The 19,672-nt window shown below is 39.1% G+C and overlaps 1 protein-coding gene and 1 long non-coding RNA gene across 3 annotated transcripts in view; one reads left to right on the top strand and one right to left on the bottom strand.

Annotated features, from left to right (window-relative positions):
* Positions 1 to 19,672, bottom strand: part of KCTD1 (potassium channel tetramerization domain containing 1) — a 168,480-nt gene that overhangs the window by 95,234 nt on the left and 53,574 nt on the right. The gene's annotated exons all lie outside the window — the stretch shown is intronic.
* LOC141573153 (uncharacterized) overlaps positions 1 to 19,672 on the top strand; it is a 55,586-nt gene that overhangs the window by 10,331 nt on the left and 25,583 nt on the right. For both annotated transcript variants that reach the window (XR_012498775.1, XR_012498774.1), the window contains exon 2: positions 13,622 to 18,723. This is a non-coding gene — a long non-coding RNA (uncharacterized LOC141573153). The remainder of the gene's footprint in view (positions 1 to 13,621; positions 18,724 to 19,672) is intronic.

The following is a 19,672-nucleotide window of genomic DNA, read 5'->3' as shown; positions in this document are numbered from 1 at the left end:
TGACCACCCCTTAGAATCACTGGGGGGAGCTTTTATAAAGTACCAAAGCCACTGAATAAGGGAGAAATGTTAGCACTCGCCACACCCTCCCCAAGAAAGAGAGCAAATAAGGTAAAATTCTAAAAAGTGTTTAACTTAGGTCACGTGGGATTCTCTCTACTTTTGCGTTTTGAATGTTTTTCCAATGAAAACGTGTATCGATGCCAGATCCCCATCCCCACCCTCTCTGACTCCTTAAAACAAAAGTGCCTGCAGCCATGTCTGAGGCCCCTGAGAGCCACTTGTACACTCTCTGGTTTTCTGTCTCTTAATTACTTCTTTTTACCCTTCTACAGGCCTCTCCTAAACTGCAGTATTCTTTCCATTGAGTGCATGTTAGAATCACCTGGAAAACTTGCAAAAAATACTGATGCCTAGGTCCTTTCTCTAGAGAATCTGATCCAATTGATCTGGGAAGTGGCCTGGGCATGGGGATTTTCCTAAGCTCTCTGGGTGATTCAAATGTGCAGCTAAGATTGAGAGCCACTGTTCTAGACTGGGAGGCCCATTCACACACATCTGTGAGTATTCAGGGGTCCTTAATATAAAGTCTTGGGGTTCCTGGATGGTATTCAAGTGGTCTGTAAAGCTGCAGAAATTGTGTGCAAAATGTTCTATATATGTACATCTGTATATTTTCCTGGAACAAGGATTCATAGCTTTCAGCAGAATCTAAAGGGGAATAGTTTAAGAAACATTTGTATGAATATGAAAAAATAAGCACATGCATCCTCTATTGCTAGAAGTATAAATTGATAGTCTGTTTAGGGGACGATTTGGCAGTAGCTGTCAGCACGCAAAATGCACATCCCTTTCAACCCAGCAATTCATTTCTAGGAATCTAGGCTGCACACAAAGAAGAATGTTTGAGGATGTTCTTGAAGCATTATTTGTAATAAAGCATCATCAGATCCAATCTAATTCTAGAGGTGGATGGTGAATAAAGAATGTCTCATCTATTCAAGAGAATAGTAGCTGTAGATACAAAGTATAATGCAGGTTTGTGAGTACTGAGTGGAATGAGCTCCAAGGCCTTTTATTAAATGAGTAAAGAATATAAATGTAAAGTAGAGGTCACTTGTTGAAAAATACTGAACTAAAATGATTTATGCATATTTTACAAATGTACCTAACAAGCCTAAAAATACACAATAATGATCTTCCTACCACTCCCACCCTCCATTCTAGATATTTCAGTTATACTGCCAGACCTTCTAAGGAATGCTGCCTTAGAAAGGCAGTGGATGCTCACAGCCACTGAGGAAGGGACAGATGTCAAGTTCCATCACATGACCACCAGCCCTAACTGATTGGAAACCAGTCTGTAGGCTAATCAGAAGCTTGGATTTAAACTCCTGAGTCTGTTTCTCTAGGAATTATGACTAAAGTTAAGTCAACCAGTCGTAGTGAGAAGTCTGATCTCCCCATAATCTTGGCCCTCATCTAAATTCCCAACATTTGGGGGTGACCAGTTAGCTCAGTTGGTTAGAGTGTGGTGCTAATAACACCAAGTTGCCAGTTCGATCCCCGCATGGGCCACTCTAAGCTGTGCTCGCCTTAAAACAACAACAAAAACAACAACAACAAAAAATAAATTCCCAACATTCTTCATCGTGTCTTCAGAGCCACTGAGGCAGCCCAGTTGTGCTCCTGAGTCCTGCTCCTGCTGAGAGCCTTGGTGGTGGGGGTGGTAGGCAGAGGCAGGCACTACTCTGCATCAAGACTCACATTCCAATCTGGCCTTCAGGAAGCCTGATGCTCCGAGAATCCTGACCTTGGTTTTCAGTGAGGTTCCACTTCCATTATAGTCCCCGTGCAGCCCTATAGTTAACCACCCATAACTTAAATTTCTCTTGCTTACAACCAAGAAATCCAAAATATGCCTTCAATGTTTGACCAGGTCCATCTCCCAAATTTCAGACTCAGTGAAAGTCACTGCAATTCACCCTTTATCCAAGATTGAAAACCGGACAACATCTCTTCCTTCTCCTCCTTTATACTCCTTCGTACCTGCTACTTCTACTGAAGCACCAATTCTAACTAAAGACTTGCTTTAAATCCATCTATCATATCTTCATCCAAGTATGAATTGTCTTTCCCTTCATAATAGCTTAGACTGCCATAAGAAAATACCACAGACTGGGTGGATTAAACAACAAAAATTTATTTTTGCACAGTTCTGGGGGCCGGGAAGTCCAAGATCAAGGTTCTGTCGGAGTTGTTTTCTGGTGAGACCTCTCCTCCTGGCTTGTGGATAGCTGCCTTCTCTCTGTATCCTCACATGGCTTCTTCTCTATTTGTGTGTGGAAAGAGAGAGAGATATCTGGTGTCTCCTTATAAGAACAGCAGTTCTGTTGGATTAGGGCCCACCCTTAAGACGTCATTGAACCTAATTATCTCCTAAAGGCCCAGTCTCCAAATACAGCTACACTGGGAGTGAGGTCTTCAACATATGGATTTGGGGAGGGGGAACACAATTCAGTTCATAACCTCCTCCAAACCTGCTCCTCCCTTTGTTCTCGTCTCTGCAGTGCAGCCAAGCTAGGAACCCAACAGTCACCTTCACTGGTCCCTCATGTTCAAGTCAAATTAGTCCCATTCAGCCCCTGCTCTGCAGCACCAATGGCATCACCCTGATTCAGGCCACCTCCACTGTTCTGTGACTCAGGGAACAGAGTGGAAGCTGAGCATGAAGCATACCTCCCACAGAAGAGGGAGCTGCTCCACATGCATCCAGGCTGTGATTAGTTTCTTGTCCTTGGATAGCCATGGGATGCCTATGCATCCTTGAACTCTTGTGTCTCTTCCTTGGAAACCTACAAGTCCAGATTCAAATGTGCTCCCTGCCTACTCTTTTAGTGGTGCTCATCATCATCCCCCAACTCCCACCCCAACCTCTAGCTACCAGAAGTAGCCGTTTTTCCTTGAAACCATTCCTCTTTTAGCCTGTATACCTTGGCTCATATTCCCTTAGCCCGACAACCCCTTACTCAATGGCTGAACTCCGAGATCTTCTTGGAATGTTACTTCCTCTCAGAAGACTTTTCTGACTTCAGCAGGTTTGGAGTTCCCTTTATAGCGAGAGGGTATTATGTAATGGTTAAGTGCTTGGGCTCTGGTACTAAACAACTTGGATTTGAATTCTGGCTCTGCCACTTCCGTGTTGTATTATTTTGGCAAAATTCTTCACCTCTCTATGTCCATGTCTTTGTTTGTAGAATGGGGGATTGTTGTGACAATTGAGTTAATAGAACAGTGCCTGTCACACTATAAGTGCTTAATAAATGGTAGCCAAGATCGTGATCCTGTGTAGTACCCATAGCCCTGCCCACTGAATTGTAAGCCTTCCAGTCTCCACTCAAGCCCTCTGAGGCACTTTCTCTGACTTCCTACAACCAGTCTCCCCTATGCTTCCTGGCATTCTAGACAGACCCATGTTTTAGCAGTTGCATGTATTGTTATTGCTATTCTCTTCTTAACTAGACTCTTTGGCCTTCATAAAAAGAGAGGAGCTTAATTTCTTTTCTTTTGTGTTCACCTTGCCTAGCATAGTTACTGTTACATAGAAGGTACACAATAGATGTCTGTAGCATGTGTTGCAATTGTGAATTTATTTGCTGGCATCACCCATTAGTATGTGAGTTCCTTGAATCCATCTTATTCTTTGTATAAGGAGGGGCAGCGAGGTGATAAGTTAGACTGAACACAGACTTGGAGCCAACAGCCTTTAAATCATGGCTGTGTCACTTCCTAGCTGTGTAACCTTGAAGAAGTCACTCTTTCAGTCTCATTCCAATGAACTTGACCACGCCCGTAGCCTGGGCTCTAGCTCTCTGCACTGTGCCTTACATCTGGACCATCAATGCCCATTGACATCCTGGGCCTTTGTCCATGCAGTTCCCTTCTGCTTAGGATGCCTTTCCCTCTTACACACTTGACACATTCCTATTTATCTGTTATGACTCAGCTCACATGTCTTAGAGGCTTTCATGAATCACCCCTGCTCTTTGTCCTATGCTAATACTTCTATATTATTTTATTATAATAGTATTTCCACAGAGAGGTGTCAGTGTGCCTGTATGTTTTTTTTTTAGAACAGCTTTACAGGGTCATAGAATATACAAGGTCAGACAATTAAGATCTCGAACTCATTCTAGAAAAAGTGCTACATACCTCATTGCTGAGTATCACTATGGTCACCTTTGAAGTACTCCCCTTGGGAAGCTATGCACTGATGCCAGTACCTAGTCCACCCTTCAAAGCAATTTTGGAACTCTTTGTCTGGAATGGGCATCAGAGCTGTCATTGTATTACCCTTGATGTCCTGAATGTCATCAAAATGTCTTCCTTTCAATATTTCCTTTATCTTCGGGTAAAGAAAGAAGTCATTGGGGGCCAGATCAGGTGAGCAGGGAGGGTGTTCCAATACAGTTATTTGTTTACTGGCTAAAAACTCCCTCACAGACAGTGCTGTGTGAGCTGGTGTGTTGTCATGATGCAAGAGCCATGAATTGTTGGCAAAAAGTTCAGGTCGTCTAACTTTTCCACGCAGCCTTTTCAGCACTTCCAAATAGTAAACTTGGTTAACTATTTGTCCAGTTGGTACAAATACATAATGAATAATCCTTCTGATATCAAAAAAGGTTAGCAACATTGTTGCAACAAGTTTGTAAACTTAATTGTCAGACCTCGTACAATATCTATTCAAACCAAGGCAAAAGGAAACATCTCAAAACATCAAAAGGAAAGAGATACTTGTGATTGGATCCTAGAATGATATGATAATGTCATTCAAGTCTTCTCAAGAGTTAGACCAACTTTTCTTTAAAGAGTGGCTATTTCAGGAGTAGATGAGAGGACAGGAGGTGAAGAATTCATTAACATTGGTAAGGTCCTTTGAAGATGAAGACCGCCAGGTGAAAGTGCTAAGTATCAGATTACTATGTAATTAGGGATCAGGTCTGTTCCAGATCATCTCCATCTCTGGCAGAGTCTCTTTATTTTTGCAAACAATTGAATTCTTTCATCCATAACCTTTCCCTTCAAATGCATATGGTTCTGAGGGAACCATCAAAGGACTTGGGGATCCTCAGCTGAATCAAGTTGCCTTTATATATCATGTTATGGAAATTAAATCTTTATCTTCCTTTCTGTTTGCAAGACAGGAGGAAGTGATTCCCTCTTTGAAAATGAAGCAAGCCATCCCAGAATGTATGCTGGACCTTAGAGAGAGAGAGAGAGAAAAATCCAACAAGAACGCCCAAAGGTGCATTGAAGTTTTCCAAGCCCACCTGCAAGAAACAAACTTGCACTTCTTTTTTCAGTGACTTTCATTTTGTGGGCATTGGTTTGATTCTTCTGGGTCACAGCTTACTTTTTGGAATAAATTAGACTGTCTTTAATTTGCTGCTTGATGCTTGGGAGGGGGTGAGCATGCTTTGTTTTCAGAACTTCTTCCCTGTGCGATGCTGAAGTGTTAGTGCCAATTTTTCTTTTTTTTCAAATGAAGATGGAAGAGTCAGGTTTAGTACTAAGGATTAACTCAGCGGTGATTGCTAAACTCTTTGAAATCATTAGATGAAAGGCAAAAATAGATCTGTACTAAGTATACATGTCATTGCTGTTTTGTTGTGATTGGGGGAATTTGCCATTCAAAGAGTATTTTATTACTGAACAATTTTCTCTCTGAATTTGTGACGTCTTAAGTTTTATTTAGGAAATATATGTTTCTTTCACAAGTATTCTTTACATTTCTTACCCAAGTTAGCTTTTTATCTTAGTAGAGTAAGCACCTTGTGGGATATAGTTATATCTGTTTTCTTTTTCATTCTATACCCAAACAAATCTAACACAAACCCAGGCACATAGGGACCAACAATCATTGGTTGAACGGATCTGACTTTAATGGCTTGCCACTGTGAAATGTGATCAAATAGCTGTAATTAAATATTGTTTCCTCTTCAATTAAGTCAATGTAGGATTTTGGCATTTTGAACCATTTCTCTTCCTGACATTCCAATTTTCAAGGTTTCACGGACTGTGCAAAGATCCTAGCACTGTATCTGTGGCCTGAGCAGGGAAGCATGAAGCCGGATTCCATAAGGACAGCCATGTCTGCCCAGGCTCCTGCCTGTGTTTTCCCTGGCTGCGCTTCCTACCCCACCAGGTCCACACCTGCACTGCAGAGGCACCAGACCAGCTTTGCAGAGCTCCTTCTGGCTGTCCTGAAACAAACCAACAAAAGCTTGCCACTCCGGGTACACTGCCAGGCTCTGAGTTGTTTAACAATTCACCGAGAAGACAGCTCTGAAATTGCTCCTGCCTACAGAGGGTGAGGGTGGGTATATATAGAGATTTCTAACTTGACAAATGCATTTGGGAAGTCTGAATTTGCAGTTCGGGGAGGCAGCTTGCTCATGAAGCATCTGGGTGCCGAAATCCACAAGGCTGGCACTTGGAGGTTCATCTTGACTCTACAGGTTCTGTGGTCTCATCTCAAAGTCACAGCCCACACAACTGGGCATTTCCCCTGGTGGCTTGGAGAACTGTGGTAATCTCTGAGATAAACCACAGTCCAAATAATCCCCAAGTTCTGTTTTGGAGGCAAGATCTTGAAGGGGAGTGGGCGGGGTTGTGAGGAAGTGATCTGTTCCTTTCCATGCAGGAACCTGGGCCCCTATGTCCCAGGGCTGATGCAGGCATCAGCTTTGAGGTTGTTGTCACAAAGGGCTTCCTGAGATAAAAGAACAAGGGAAAGGCTTCTCTGCTATAAGAGGCTGTGTGGGAGCAAGAAAAGACGAGAAATGACTCTGAGGGTCTGCTGCAAACCCTCTCTTTCTCAGTAGAATCCAAATGCTGATCAGGCTTCCCTTGATACTAGTTGCCTAGTATTCCACACATTTTTAAAAGAGATATATCCAAACAAGACCAATGTCTCTATCTTTTAGTTCATCCTATAGAACAGGGCATTGGATGGTTTCTGCTGATCTTTATGTTAGGATAAGAAATCTTCAGTCATGTCTCACTGTTTCAAGAAGTGTGTTACTAATTCTAAACTGTTGAAATCAGAAAATTAGTTACATACAAATTATATAATAACCACCCTGGAATCTATTGTAATTCCCATGTGATTTCTTGAGACTAACAGGGTAGAGTGGTTGGTGTGGCTCCAAAGGAAGACCCATCTTAGGGGTGACGTGGGAATGAGAGGGAACCGTTGTTCTAGAGACACAGACCATAGCAATTGGAACTGAAGACACACTGTGAAGATGATTGTGACTTCTTCTAATCTATGTAAAACAAGAAAAAAGCAGTTTCCTTTCTGTCTCTCTGTCTCTCCCTGTCTCTCCCCATTAGAAAATAACCATCAATTTTCAGAAAATATTGTTTATGCAACCAAAATCAAGATAACCAAGACCTTACTTTCTTAAACATTTGTAGGATTTTAAGTTAGGACATTTTAGATCATTTTCTTCTCAGGCCACTTGAAAATTCATTCCTTAACCTGTTTCCTCTCTACTTCACAAGGCACGATGAACAGATTCCATAAGGTGATGTTAAATGAAACCCCCCCAATACAGCAAAAGAAATGTAAGTGGAATTATTAAGGGGAAAAGAGTGGAGGAGTTAACAATAGAAAGCAGACCAGCTCATGACGTTTTAAATAATTTTTTCCATCGACATAAAAAAAAGATAAAGAAGAAAACCAGGAAGGTACGTGTAAAGTCAGTCATTTATATAACCATTGCATTTAAAACCATTACACTGTAGGATAATACAAGTAAAAAATGGAGTAATTAACATGATCCATTGAGAGCTTAATCAAGGCCAACATTCTGCTCCCAGTTCATTTGTAAGTGATTTGCTGCTACTAATGCATTTTTGAGACAGAGCTGTATAGAACAGAAGCAGAACCCTGGAAACCCAGCAAACAACCCTCATGTCTTCTTGTGCTCAACTGACCATTGTTGGTACACTTGAAAAATTTAAAGTTGCATTTCAAATGTATTTTCTTGGTGAAAGTGAAGTGTTATTTTTCTTTTCTTTCTTTTTCTGACATGAAAATTTGGTTTGGGTTGGTGGTAAGGGAGAGGAATTACCATGTAGCATTTTTTAAAAAAGGCAATTAGCCTGTTAATTGATCCCATCTCCACTGCATAAACAGCATTTTAGCATAAGAACTGAGCTGAGCCATCTTTAATAGTATGCAATTGACCTTTGTAGGGAGATTTAGAGTTTACAAAGCACTTTCATATGTATTATCTCATCTAAACGTCACAACAAAGAATGGAGAAGTGCTATTGTTATTTCCCACTTGACATTAGAAAATTGAGGCAGAAAGCATTTAAATAACTTGCCCCAAATTATTTAACCCAGGTATTAAGATGCAGAGTCAAGAATTGAACTCAGTATCTCCATCCCAAATCCTATATTCCTTTACTACACTACAGCCACCACCAAAAAAAAAAAAAAAAAAAAAGAAAAAAAAAAAAAGAAAAGAAAAAAAAAAGTAGCACCCTAAGGGGCCTCTGAGAAATAAGCTTAGTGCTTTGAGCACAGTTTCACTCAGTAACTGATAAAAACCCACTCAAATCTCTCCTTTCTTGACAACTCACAGCCAAAATGTCATGGAAAAGAAACACTTCCTACCTCCCTCGCTTTTCTCCCCCACCCAACACTCTTCTATTCAGGCTGTCAGATTCTTCTTGCAAAGCATTTGGGACTCAAATCAAGACGGGAGGGGGCACTTTGCCTTGATTCTCATCAATGACAATCAAATTGTTACATTAATTGTTGAGGGGGAAGTAGGGACACAGATTATTCACAAAGAACAGATATTAGGTTGGTGCAAAAGTAACTGCGGTTTAAATTGCAAAAACCGCGATAACTTTTGCACCAACCTAATTCCCAATTCACCTCTCGTTATGAAATACCTTCTCTAATTTGATCATAACTGTCTTCAGGTTCAGACCTGAAATTGCCAACTGGAACTTAGTTTTAGACAGAAAGACATATAGCTTATAAAGTTATTCACTCTCAAATAACTGATAGTAGTATATTGTCTGAGAAACTGAATTAATTAGATATCGGCAGTCAATTAAGGAAAATATCATGTAGATTTGGCACTGAGGCCCACCAAAATCATGTGCAAGGCAAAGTTAGGGGAAAGCCAAGGGCTCATGAGTAAGAACAGACAATTGGTTTGCAGCAAGAACTTATCTTCTCTGTACTCAAAAGATCCTTGACTACAATACTGAGAAAAGACTTATATTAGTAAAAATCATTGCTCAATAACACAAATCATGCTCTACTCACACGTGAGGTAGTAAAGCAACTAAATTCCAAACAGGGAGAGCTACACCTAAGTTCCAAACAGAAAGAACAACCCAGGAGGGCTTCATGGAAGCAGGGGTCCTTTGTGTTACCTTTTGGGAAGTGTTTGCTTAGCCTGGTGTAGCTCTCATATCAAGGCCAACACTCTGCTCCCTGTTAATTTGTAAGTGTGCAAATTAACAGGGAGCACACTTTAAAAAAGTGTGCAGAGAAATTTGGCAAAGAAAGATGCTTAGGAGATGGAGGCCAAAATCTGTGGAACATTGGAAAGAGAGGCTTCTAGAACGGACAATTGATTAAAAGGAATCCCACAAGGACGTCCTCACCAGGGAAGCGGGCTCTCGCTTGAGCCCTTCTTATTTACTATGAGACCACTGACCTCAGGGAAATCATCCAGACTTTCTGGACTAAAGTTCCTTTATCTGAAAACAACCAAATCGCCTTCTTTCTCTAACATGAAAGACTTCTGTGATTCCAGTAATTCTCACCTCAGGGACAGGGAAAATGGTGCTTTAATTGACTGAAATGAAGAAATTAGGAAAATGAGGAAATTTTGAAATTTCCTTCATTGGGGGATTATAACTTTATTCTAAGAATGTTCCAGTCTTACTCTCTATTACTTTCTGAGGATGCCCCGGTATACTCTGCATGTCATTTTCAGTGTTTAACGCCATTACTCTGAAGATACCCAGTCATACTCTGGGTATAACTCTATTATATTACTCTCTGTGCTCCAGGCACTTCCATGGTTGTAAGGAGTTTTTTGCCAGATGAAATTTCCAAATTCTTCACTTCTGTGCTACTAATTAGAAAAGATTTTTACTGGAAAATATCCTTTGCATCTAAAATTCCTCAGCTTTCTTTTACAAAATAAGGGCTCAACAGTAAATTTCCAAGTAACACCTGAATATGGGGGAAAAATTCTTTCTCTCACTAGTTGGAGGGAGGGACTGAGTCTCATTCATTTTTTTCATTAACAGGAACCAGTGTTGCCCCTTGCACATACTAGGCCAGTATACATAATACACGATAAATGAATGAATGAATGAATGAACTAATTAAGTAAATAAATGACAGAGTTCCAATTCTTAAAACTTTGGAAAAACTGCCATAGCCTTAACAAAAAGAGGAGAAATAATCAAGAACACTATATATTACAATTTTTTAAAATGCCTATATCTGACTGATTGTTCAAGGATAGTGTTTTATGTAATATATAGGTAGGTATTCTGGAATCATGTATGGTGATTGTGCATATTAACTGGCAGTCATAGGGTAACACATTTCAAATAGACAGTCCTTAAAAAAAATATCACAGGGCAGCAAATGTAAGCTTTGCTAAAATGTACCTACATATAAAATGTTCCATGTTGCCTCTTTAAACAAGAGCATGAAGTGTTTGGCGTGGTAGCAAAGAAGAACAAATTAACCCACTGAGTGAGTTTCCTCTGTTTGAATGCGAAATAGTAGATGGTACCTAATTCTGCCTCTACCTTTTAAATTGAACCTAGTGGTAAGGTTTTTTATTCTTAGCTAGCACCATTACACAATGACAAATGAGATTTCTCTCGGTGTGAGAAAATTACCTCAGGTAATTCAAGGAAAGAGAAGGCACAGGCATGGTAAAAACCAGTACATAAGTCAGATTATAACAAGGTCTTGTTATTGGTTTTGGGTGGTATTTTGTTAGGGCCAGAGTTATCAGAATATGTACTATATTTCACTTTCAAGTATGCCATCATCTCACGATCAATGAAGACAAATGTGAGTCTGAGGAAAGATCAAAACTCTTTATGGAGGTTACTCTTCCCGTGATTTCATTGTAGATAAAATGACAGTATGGGGCTCCCATTAAAATCTATCAATGTGTGGGTCACGGCACCAGGTGAGGTGCTTGGCTGCTTCCAGAGGTAGGAACTGCAGTGTGGGATGTGGAACACTAGTGATGAGCCACTTGGGGTGGGGCTGCCAAGCACTCCTGTTTTCTTCACTTAAAAATGTCTTTCAATCAAGCAACCAACAATTATTTATTCAGGAATTGCCCAGCATGGTGGTAATCTCTGAGATAAACTACAGTCCAGGTGAGGAGCTCCCATTTTTGTTGCCTACAGTAAATTCTATTTCATGATGGTCGTCATGTTTCTCAGAGCTGGTCAAACTAGAAGGTTAAACAATATTGAAAAAGCTCAAGTGAGCAAAAGCCCTCTTCAAATGGCTATGGTTTGGAGGAAATTATTTTATTTTATCTTAAATATATTACTAAGTTAAAGGGTGATTTTCTAAGATACAGATCATTCAAATGTACTGTTAGCTGATGCATCGATACCAGTGGTTCTAACCCTATCAAACTCAATGCCTCCTTTTCAAAACAAATATCTTGTAACTCCTCCATACTGTCCTACAATGAAATTCATAGACACTATAATCTATCTACACATGGATGCTCAAAAATCATTATATTGTGAGTACTAAAGTAGTCAAATTCATGGAGACAGAGAGTAGACTGATGGTTGCCAGGGGCTGGGGGAAGAAGGGAATGAATGGGGATTGTTTAGTGGGAACACAGTTTCAGTTGTGCAGAATGAAAAGAGTTCTATGGATGGAGGGTGGTGAGGGTTGCACAACTATGTGTGTACTAAATACCATTAAACTGTACACTTAAAAATGGTTAAGGTGGTAAATATTATGTTACATATATTTCACCACAATTAAAAAAAATCATATTGATCTTCTTGTAGTATAAAAGAAAAATAAAGGGAAAGTAATTTATTTCCAAATAATATGAACAACACAATATGGATGCCTGGGCACAACAATGCTAGAAGACACAGGTGTTGGTTAGAAGCTGGCTGGCTTCTAACCGTGAATGTGAGCAACACAAATATAGTCTGATATGTGTGTTTCTAGAGCAGTAATACTGAGGATGGCTTTTATCAAATGGTGAACAACTTTTGGGAAGTTCTGCACAAAACAAAGCACAGTTTTCTCTCGATGTCTATGGTAGTTGCATTTTTGGAAAGATTCAGCATATTCAGAATTGTGCAAAAGATACATTATGCTTATATGTAAAATACGTTAGATTCTTAGATAATTATAAGCAGATTTTTCACATAAATACTGGGTTGTGAGGGACACAGGACATGTCTTCGTGGTTCAAGACTTGTAGCACTGCAGGATATCTTCCGTCCCTGGCCCCTGACCACCAAACACCAGTAGTATCCCAATCATTGTGACAACCAAAAGTACCCCAAATTTTATCATGCCCCTTCTTGAGAGCTACCGACAAATGGTGACCCAACTTCATGCCCTAGATCCAATCACTCACTCTCTCATTAATGCTGCCTCAGATTTCTCATTCCACAACGATTTCCTCATTCTTGGAACTCATTTGCTTGATCCATTTATTGATCCAAATTAATAAATCATTAAATGGCTTTTAATTGTGTTGCCCAATTAGCTGAAAAGCAAATAATAGAGAGTCTTAAACATTTTTCCTCTCTCTACTTTTATAAAAACTGACAAATAAACGAGCTGATATCAGATATTGGTTCTAAAAGTTAACCTCAGTGCGAGTTGCCATGGGACCCCTCACCACTGCCTTTCAGGCAGGTACAGTGTCCTGGAATACCTCTAAGTCATTTAAGAAAGATTAACTCACATTCAAAGTGGGTCTGAGTTAACACATACTTTTACCATGTAAGGTCTTGTCATGGAAAAAAGTTCACAATTCTCAAGAAGGCAAGTGCTTTGAGGGCAGGCCTTTGTTTTCACATTTGTCACAGTTCCTCCCATGTGACCATTAGCACAGAAGGCACTCAATAAATACCTGTTGAAATGAATTGAATTTATCCATGTAAAATATTTATAGTAACTACCAATATTGAATTAATCAAAACACCCTCACTTCAATCCCTCCATATCGATGGAATTTTCGTGTACTATATTTCACTTGCAAGTATGTCATCATCTCACAATCAGTGAAGACAAATGTGAGTCAGTTGTAGTGAAGATCAAAATGCTTCATGTAGGTTATTCTTCCAGTGATTTCATTGTAGATAAAATGACGTAACTTGAAATCGGCAGAGTAATTACGTCAGATAGCCTCACTTCATTATTTATTCATTCCCAGGATAAAACTGTTTCTCCTGGGCCTTCTAAGAAGCACGTTTGGCTAAGGCAAGCAACCCCCAATTTTAGTGATATCTTTGCTGTGGAAAAAAAATAATAAACATGTAATTAAATTTTGCAGGTGCAACAATCCTGCCACCAGGAGCCATGGAGGAAACCTGTGAAGTTATCCTGAGCAATTTTCTCTACTGTAATTTGGAAATTAGCCCACCTGGAGACATAAACCCACAATTTCCTCTGCTATTGTCTTATCATGTTTATCTTGTCTTAAATGCTGAGACTCCTGTTGCAAAAAGAAACAGGTTTGAACACTGAAATCTCAGCAACTGAGTAGAATATTTCAGAAGTTTGAATTCCGAGCCCATTGACCTTCATGGTGGCTGTGAAGACCATAAAAACCAACCGAAAGTACTGCAGGGCAAAACTAACCTGCCAGAAAAACACTGCGGAGTGCTGGCAACTCGGATACACGTGCAGACTTGAAATGCTGCGTGCTGTGCCAAAGCCTGCCTCCCTCGGAAACCACAGGCAGCTTCTCGAGAAGAACACGGCATGAGTGTGTACATGGCTTGGGAGACAAAGTCTGTTGACACCAAATTCAGAGACCCCCTGAGCAAAACCATTTGTAACTTTCCCCTCAGTCTCTTCAGTGGTGGAGGGAGGGGCCGATTTCACCAGAAGAAAAAGACAAACCAGAAACACTGTGGTCTGTTTTGTTTTTGCAGGTCCCTATCTGAGTGACTTGGGGAAATGGCTTTCTTAGCCTCAGGCTCGCCACCTGTAAAAGGAGAGTCTTTATTTGCCAAAGTGCTTTAGGATCTTCAAAGGGATGACTCTTGACCATTATTCACGTATTTGTACATCTTTTAGGCTGGGTTGGTCATACTTGATAGTGCTCCCCTATTTTCTCAGGGGGGTTGGATCATTCAAAAACTTGAGAATGTGGTCTTCCCTTTCTCCTCAGACCTGCCCCAAAGCCTCATTGAACACACCCACGCTTTGATTATTGGAGCTCCTGAAATAGAGCCAAGGGTTGAGGCTCTAGTGTCAGTCATGGTAATATTTGGTGTCACTTTTTAACGTGACTTGCTTTCTTTTACTTCACACAAATATTTACACATAAAATACCTACAGAAGTATACACTCCATACATGCCTTGACACCCATGTACTCGCAGCTGTCCTCCATTTGGATATCATGGCTTCCAGGAAGCCTTGCTAACACTGCCCCAACCACCTCAGTAAGGGTAGGTGTCCCTTTTATACTCTTCTCCAGCATTCTGTGCCTACATCTATCAGAATATCACCCTGTATTGTAATTGTATTTATTGTCTTTTGAGCTATTTGACTACAAATTCCTTGAAGGCAGAGATTGTATTGTTTATTGCCCTTTCACCCATGATTAGTACAATGTATTGCCTCCGGTAGGAATTCAGCATATTTGTTAAATGGACAGATGGATACATAAGTGTGTAGACCTATATTAAGATTTTAATGTATTTTTGCCATTCTCTTGATTTCTTTAATTTATTCATTCTTATTAATTGTTTTTAAGCTTTTAAGAGTTATAGTGGCTCCTGGTAACCATTTCAAATAATTCAGAAGTACAAAGAGGAAAAAATGAGTCTCCTTTCATACTTCCTCGTCAATCCTACTCCCTTTCCCCAGAGGAAACCACTGTTAAAGACTTTTCTTTGCATTTATGAACACATATTTAATATATCAACAAAAATATTTTTGAAAACAGAACAGAGTTATATTTTAGGTATTTTTCTGTGTCTTGCTTCCCCCCCCTCCTGAATATGTAAAATATCTCGTTCTTATTTATTTATAGGCTCAGAATATTTCTTCGTTCAGGTATTCATCTTCTTATTTGTTCATTATAAAAATGTTCAATACACTAATTTTAAAAATCAAAGAGTGCAGAAGGTATAATATAAAATGCTTCTCTTGGCAGTTCCATACGTCAGAGGTAAACACTTATAATTGTGTCTAGTTTTCCTACTTTTGGTGTTTATCTCAACAACTCCAAATTACTTCTTGATTTCTCAACACTAGATGTTATCTGTCAACTCCTTGATAAGAAAGTTGAAGAATTTAGTGTTTTTACTCCAACTCCTTCTACCTTTCACCTACTGATTTTCTTTCTGTCCTTTATGTTTAGTCATTTTAGTGGTTACACTGTTGACCTTATATAAAGTCCTTAAAATTCTATTTCCCCCATAAATCATAGCCAGCAACTACTGGTATTCTGCTGTGTGTTTTTCAGATGTCAGAGCATTTACACATCCCCTCTCCTTCTACTTCTTCAAACTTCTCTCTGCTTACTCCATCACCAGCAATATTTGCATCTGGGCTTTAGCAGTTTCCATTTCTCCTGTGCAATGCCCCTGCTTTTGGCATCCAGAAATTAGTTGAGATTTCTTGTCTATTAATGACACCTACCTTGTTGTTAGAGTTGTTATCAACCAATTCTTTTTTAGGATATCTTTTTAATGATCTCAATGGGGTTTGGGGAGGTAGTAGAGATACTTAGCCCTTCATCTTGAACTGGGCTCTTCCGCTTCTTTTGAATGTGTTTATTTCTTTCAGATAAACGCATTAGTATTTCTTAATTCTGACTGCTCTTAAATACAATTGTGTATAGGATTTGAACTGTGTTAGAAAGAATATAAAGATTTGGAAAGATGTCAGTCATGATTATTATTTCCATGCTATCACTGTACTCACGTCAGTCTTTCCTATTTATCCATCTCTACTCTGTTTCCCAATAAGCAATGATAGCAAAATTCTTCTGTAAATAGTCATATATTTTTGCTCTCCCATAAATCACTTTTACAAACCTTGGTAGCATCATGTAGTTTAACAAAGATCTGAACAGGCTTTAATGAAAATATATTTACGCTAAAATTAAAACTCTATCAAAGAGTTGAAATTGCTTACATCACAAACTATTGTCACCATTTGTTCTCATGTCCTATTTTCCCAAGTAGATAGTAAACTCTTTAATGAATTACAAAGAGCTTCTGAGGCTGCATTTTATTTTTTTAAAGCAAAAAAGTGTACCCAACAAAATACATGTCATATAGTTGGTGTCCAATTAGGTTTGCTGAACATAAATGAACTGACTTCAGTTGACTCGTCACTGCAGAATTCTGGGCTCTGTGCCATGGGAATAGCATGACTTTACCCATTTCCAGCCTAGATCATTGAATGAAGGAGCCCTTGAAATGCCTGACAAACTCCCTTTTAATCATAATTATACATGACTTCTCTCCCCCTTCCTGGTATGGCAATATTAAATGCCACAGGGAAACTGATTTCAATTACGGTGATGCCTTACCCTTCTGGTTCATCAAATTACACACACACATACCACTTCCGTGGAAGTTATCCAGTATAATTCTTAGTAGTGGGGAGCATGAACAGGGTGCCAAGTACGTAGGAAGTGCTTATTAGGAGTTAGAAAGCAATATAATTACCACATGCCAAATGTATAGGAAATAAGAATGCTTTTCAACAAAGCCAGGCTTATTTTATTTGTCCCATATAGCTCCCACAGGATCTGTTCTTACCTGTTTCACTCACTCCACCAAATACTGACTACATATGGAAGACAAAAACTTAATTAAGAAGTAGGAAACACTAGACTACAAACTCCTTATTTGTCTTACTCTACCCTGCACTCCATAGGCACTCTAAACTTATTGGATCTTTTTAATAGCTAGTAGAAAGGAAGTTAATTTTTTACAATGTGGGCTTTTTCTTGCCACCACACACACACACACACACACACACACACACACACACACACACAAATAATAAAAAAAATTTAAAAAGCATCCAAAGTCCTGGCTGTGCTAGGGTGGATTTAAATTTATAAAAAGTTTTAGAGCTGGAAATTGACTCTGAAGCTGGAAGGAGAAAACCAAATCTCTCAGCTTCAGAGTTAAAAACAAAGCACGTAGGTGCCTACCTATCTTTCCAAGGCTTTGGTTTGGCCATTTCTGGACTATTTCATCATTGGTGCTCAGGTCTCTAGAGGTGGGAAGGAACCTTGTTCATACTTTGAGTCACGGAAGAAGTGCAGGACAATGAAGGAAATGTGAGCTGCCCCCATATTTGCCTCTTCTCTATCTAACCAGCCTAATGGAGGTGTTGGCCAAGAGTAACTTGGTCCTCACTGATTCTATCTGAAGCAGGTAAGTTCCATTTGTAGTAAGACTTTCCATGTTTATGAGAGTTCAGGCTCCATCTGCCAATGCCAGTGGGTGACTTGAGAAGAGACGTGATTCATTTAGTCAACAAATATCTATTGAGCACCCACCAAATGCCACGCCCAGACCTATGCTGTGGGAATAAACAGTGAGTAGGGTAGGCAAAGGTCCTACCCTCATTCTGGTGGGGGAGACAAACAAGAAACATGTGAATATACAATGTAATGTCAAAAGTGTCCTGAGTGCAATGAAGAAAAACAAAGCAGGGTTAGCCAATAGTCAACAAGGGACACAGCCTTCAAGGCCCAGAAAATATAGAGCTCAGTGAGCCATGATTCCAGAGTGAAACTGGTGCCTGAGTTATTCTACCAGATCTATATTTTGGTAAGGACAGGTCACACTGTGATAATCAACACTGCTGGGACAAACAGTGGCTGGGAGCAGGGCTTTGTTTTTTGCAGTTGAGGATGTGATTTATTAGTACTGTTATTACTATAACGATTATTACCACTGTTGGCCTTGGCAATGAAGTTCTCATTGTTTCCTAATCTGATTCTAAAAGAGGCCACTGAGACTCATAGCTCAGAGGGCATTTGGGAGGCAATGCAGCAGAATAGTGTAGAGTAGAGGTTATTGAACTGTAGCCCACATGCCAAATCCAGACTGCTGTCTGCTTTTATTAAAGTCTGTTTTATATGACTATGGGCTAAGAACTTTTTGTACATTTTTAAATGTCTGGGAAAAAATAAATATAACATTTTGTGACATGTGCAAAGTATGTGAAATTCAAATTTCAGTGTTTATATATAAACTTTTATTGGAACATGCTCATTTTTTAGGTATTGTCTATGGCTGATCTTGTGCTACAACAATAGAGTTGGATAGCTGTGATGAGCCTGTCTGGCCCTTGAAGCCTAAAATACTTATGATTTGGACCTACAAGAATAAATCTGCTGACCCCTGGGTAAGAGTATGGACTCAGCAAGAAACTGGCTGTAGCATTTATGGTATGTACTAAAAAAAAAAAAAAAAAAAGAATACTACAGCCATGAAAGAAATTAGATAAATCTCTATATATTGCAACAGGAAGATGTTTGTGATATAGTAAGTTAAACAAACAAAAAAATTGAGTGCAGTGCATTTGGCTTCTCCAAATATTCCACTGTGATATAACTGCTGTTTTGTTCATTGTCATGTCCTCAGTACCTAGAATCTTGGGACCCAAGTTACTCTCTCAATAAATATTTGTTGAATGACTATAACACAACATCTAGGAAGGGAGCTATAAAATAAAATGTAAGTTTGGCGGTATAAAAACTAATATATATATATATATATATATATGTATATATGTGTATATATATACACATATATACATATGTATTTTTTCCTTTCTTAAAATATATATATACATATATATATATATTTTTCCTTTCTTAAAATGTGTACACATATGTGTGTATATATATGTGTATATATATATATAGCCAAAAATATGTGTACACATTTTAAGAAAAGAAAAATAAACTATTAAAATTGTAATACTCAGTATATAACAATAACAAAAGATGAACACAAGTCACGTTTGACTTCTGCAATGATAAGAGGTGCTCAAAGTGGTTACCATCAGCATCTAGACACTTCTGATTCCAGTGAACTACTGCTTGAGCAACGTTGACCAAAGTGTCCATTTGTATACATTTTTTTGGCACCCCTGATATATGTATGTGTGTATATATATACATATATATACACATATATATGTATGTGTGTATGTGTGTATATATATATATGTGTGTGTGTGTGTGTATATATACATATATATATATATTTCCCCCCTCTTGGCATGGCAAAATTACCATGAGCTAGGTCAACAGACTAACGATAAACCTCAAAAAAAAGCATGAAGAGTTTGTCCTTAATGAGCTCCTACCAATCAATAAGAAGATCAACAAT

This window comes from Rhinolophus sinicus, linkage group LG09, assembly GCF_036562045.2.
Source record: "Rhinolophus sinicus isolate RSC01 linkage group LG09, ASM3656204v1, whole genome shotgun sequence".
In the NCBI taxonomy this organism is placed as follows: Eukaryota; Metazoa; Chordata; class Mammalia; order Chiroptera; family Rhinolophidae; genus Rhinolophus; species Rhinolophus sinicus.
Note: the sequence above shows the minus strand (reverse complement) of the source record. Positions and strands in the feature narration are given on the sequence as shown.